This window comes from Dreissena polymorpha, chromosome 2 (genome assembly GCF_020536995.1).
Source record: "Dreissena polymorpha isolate Duluth1 chromosome 2, UMN_Dpol_1.0, whole genome shotgun sequence".
Taxonomy (NCBI): domain Eukaryota; kingdom Metazoa; phylum Mollusca; class Bivalvia; order Myida; family Dreissenidae; genus Dreissena; species Dreissena polymorpha.
Window position 1 is genome coordinate 138,369,235 of NC_068356.1, and position 4,332 is coordinate 138,373,566.

The 4,332-nt window shown below is 32.8% G+C and overlaps 1 long non-coding RNA gene across 1 annotated transcript; it reads left to right on the forward strand.

Moving 5' to 3' along the window:
• Positions 1–2,355: 2,355 nt before the first annotated feature.
• LOC127869174 (uncharacterized) lies at positions 2,356–4,092 on the forward strand. The gene is made up of 3 exons (XR_008044456.1): positions 2,356–2,774; positions 3,167–3,262; positions 4,031–4,092. It is a non-coding gene; the product is annotated as an uncharacterized LOC127869174 (long non-coding RNA).
• Positions 4,093–4,332: the final 240 nt, after the last annotated feature.

Below are 4,332 nucleotides of genomic sequence, written 5' to 3' on the forward strand. Positions count from 1 at the left end.
TCGTTCGTTTGTGCGTTCGAGCTTTTCTGCGTTCGTCATCATCATCATCATCATCATCATCATCATCATCATCATCATCATCATCATCATCATCATCATCATCATCATCATCATCATCATCATCATCATCATCATCATCATCATCATCATCATCCTCCTCACCATTATTATCATCACCATTATCATAATTATCATCATTTTTATTTTTATTTATTTTTTATTTAATTTCTTTATATATTTTGTATTATTTGTACTGTATTATATTAAATGCATATTATGTTAGTGCTGCCACGTTGAAACAAAATAAATGTTGAATGAAGTTACACAAATCGATTGGTGATATCGTCACATAGCAGGAGAAAGGGTGCCTTGGGTACTTTATGACATCTCATGCCGAAAGGGTGTTGATGTCGGTGTGTCATGCTACATTGTCCTGTTTATTGGACCCTTTATGCGATAAAGCCGCCTTTAATAATTGTGATAACTGTAATTTCTATTGCTTAACAATATGAGACTGCGAAAACAAATTCCACAGGTTATTTATTTGACTCTTTCTTTGTTTCAATTTATATTAAAAGTATATGGATTATCTTAAGTGTGACTGTCTTTAGTTTAAAGATTTAATACGAAATTACATAAAAAATAGTTGTTAATTTACCAAAGCAATTGACTCTTTCATATGTGTTTATTTTTTATGAAACTTCGATAATGGTAGCAAGAAAAATCCTTTTTTTAAAGATTCTCGCTACATATCCCGATCGTGAAAATTAAGGTTGAAATAAAACGTTTATACTTAAATTATCGATTTTTAAAGTTTAAAGTCGCATATCAAACACATCAAATGTTTTATGTCGAGTATTGTATATTTACGTACGACAGTTTGAAGTCATGCTGATATAATTTATAATCAATAAAAAGGGCATATCACATTTCCCGTGAACGTTTATACACTTATTATAGTATTTGCCGGGAAAGAAAACCATATAGGTAGTATCAAGTAAATGAATGTAAAGGTGTAATCAAACTGCACACGTGTGTGCGTACATATAACTTGAACTACATCAAGCACTGTTATATGCGTCCTCATATCAGTCATATGGCATATTATGTATGTAGCATAAGTCTTTTCTCAACGATTGAACTATATTGTATTTATGTATTTCATTTAGACGCAGTTGTCTTTCCACACATTCTAATCACACATGTATGACTACTTGCGTTTCTTAATTGGACAATCTAACCACAATACTTTACGACAGAAAATTCAAGTCATTCTAATATATAAGAGAGCCGGCCGATGTCTGATCTATATGAGATAACTTGACGCTCAAATGGATAAGAAAGGGATCACCACAGCAGGTTGGTTGCTAATACACTGTAGACTTCCGCTGTTTTATTGTTGTAACATGTTTGTTTAGAAAGCATAGGCAAAATAATATGGAATCCAATTTTGAAATAAAACATCGTCTAAAAATATCGCCGTTGACGTTTTAATTGAGAGTATAGATGACATCAAAGAGGTGATTTTCTAGAGCCGTTTCATTAATGGTTGCAGCGCAGTTGCAGTTGCATTTGCAAGTTGCAAGTTTTTCACATCGATTTGCAACTCTCGAATAAGTGCGTTTCATGAATGCGGTTGCAACTTTGAATAGGTTAAACACAACCTATTTATACAATCGTGACGTCATTTGCGCGCGCGAGCGTCAGACGAACTAAAAATAACATGGCGGCTCGTAGTTCGAATTGGACCAAAGAAGAAACAGAAATTCTTGTAGACGGCTATGTTGCAAACCGAGAGGAGTTTGTTCATTTGACAGCTGTCAACTGGTTTAGTTGACAACTGTCAACTGTCCACTCGGTGATTCTGTATTCGAAGTTTGTTATTTGTTCAGGGGATGTGTGCAGCTTGGGTTGCATCGGGTACCGTAAATAGCATCTGATTGTACTTTTAACTTGTTTTGAATAATAAATGTTACCTTTAAGTTATTAAAAAACTAGATATAGAGATCGTACAGTCACACCAATAGGGGGTCACTATCGTGTATTTCATGAACAAGTAAAATCAAATCAAAAATAATTGTTGCATAATGTGTCCCTTGGATAAATGTACAATTTTACAAATTTGTGAAAAGATGCTCCAACTGTTGATCTGACAGGGGAGATAATGCTGTAAACAGTGATCCTTTATTGGCGATAGTGATTGCTTGTGTGTACATCATTTTATTATAAGTAATGTTCAATTATTTTCAATGAAACCTTTTTAAATCTGAAATATGGTCAAATGACAGCGTTATGAAGTGTTTTTGTTTTGTGATCTTATGATATTTTTTAAAACATGTATTACCCGACCATTTTTGCAAAAAATCAGACGTGTACTGCATCTAAATAATAATACAGAAAAATGATGTAATAGCATTTATTTTTACATCTTGTTATATATACACAAAAGCCAAAAGGACAAAATTCTAATTGAAATATTTAACATTTTTTGACATGTGATTCTCTATTGGCAAGTTGATAGTACTTGAAGTAATTATTTTGAAATGGATCCACTTTTGTTTTAAGTCTGTACCGGTAGTTAATATTTAATGAACTATGTTTTACAAACTGTAAATTTCACTCAGTTGATCGGAATAACTTGACCGGGTAAAACATTGATGTAATGGATTTATATGAGCTGACATGAATTATTGTTTTGTTCATCTAGTATTAATGCTGTGAGAGGCCATGGGAGGTCTATTGAAGACCTCAAAAGTAAATGGAAACAACTTAAGGTAAATTAAAGTAATATTTTTAGTAGTAATATTGAAGTTCAATAAAACATTATGAGGATGAATACTGCTTTATTTTGATTTTGCAAAATGCCTTATTGTGAGGTGTTAGATGTTTTTTAAATACAAGAAAAAAGTATTGATAATTGTTATGATGATATAAAGTTATGCATACACAATTTTACTTTTTTGGGGTACTGAACCTTGTGTACAGTATAAAATTCCCCTGAATACTGTTTGCGAAACATGGTGGTTTCACCCTCATGTAGATACTCAAATTGACTTGTGTGTCACTAAACAATTACCCAAGTTATGAATTATTCTTTTAGTAAACATGACCATTCAACATTTGCTCATTACTCATATCACTTTTATTAATAATTCTTTTTTCTCAGTGCCGGACTGTTGCAAAGGCACGAAAAAACCATAAAGAAGTACAGAAGACAGGCGGTGAGGAGCCAGTAAAGGGACTCAATACTGTTCAAGAAAAGGTTTGCAAGTTTTATAAAATTTAAATAAAAATGTGCTGAAGTTTAAGTTTTGTTTAAGCATACTGAAGCAAAATTAAGTCTAAATCTGTGTTAATACAAACAATAAACTGCAAAATGATTTATAGAGATGAACCAGATACTTCTGTTTTTCATAAGACACATGATGAATGTATTATATAAAGAATACTCAAACAAATTAGCATGCTACTCTGATAAAACTGTTGCCATGATCACTAAGACAAGTATTTAATAATACACTTTTCATGCCCCCCATAGGGTGGCATAAAGCAATTGAACTGTATGTCTGTCCGTCCGTCAGTCCGTCTGAAAACTTTATCATTGGCCATAACTCGTGCAATATTGACGATAGCACCTTGATATTTGGCATGCATGTGTATATCTCATGGAACAGCACATTTCGAGTGGTGAAAGGTCAAGGTCATCCTTCAAGGTCAAAAGTAAAAAAAAAACAATTCAAGGGAAGTATTAAGCCTTAAAAGGGAGATAATTTCTAAACCTGCCAAATGATATATTGAAATTTTATTTCAAAGCCGCGCAATAGGGGGCATTGTGTTTCTGACAAACACATCTCTTGTTTTAAATAGTTTCATATTTTATCGAAAAGGATTGAAATTTTATCAATTTTTTACATACCAGTATTTACATAATGTAATGTTTAAAACATGTATTACCCGACCATTGTTTGCTTTATCTTTTGTAATAATCATTTGTTGGAATTTATTTTGTAACAGGTACTATTTTTTACAGGTACTCTCCTGTGTCCCAAAGGTGGTCCTGGATGGGCTGAAAGGGAATGACACCGGACCAATTGGTACACATTTTGTTTTGTTTACTGTGTATTTTTATCGCTGCAGTAAACAGTAATATTGCAATTTAAACAATTAAGTTGCATCAGTTGGTAGAGCACAATTCTTAGTTAAATTCAGACAATTGCAATTTTCGCTATGAACAACATGTAAAGCCACTCACATCTGATTAAACTAGAGCTTTGTCACGGACTTGACGAATACCCCTACATGCCTCATTGACACAGACTATTTTGCATGTTG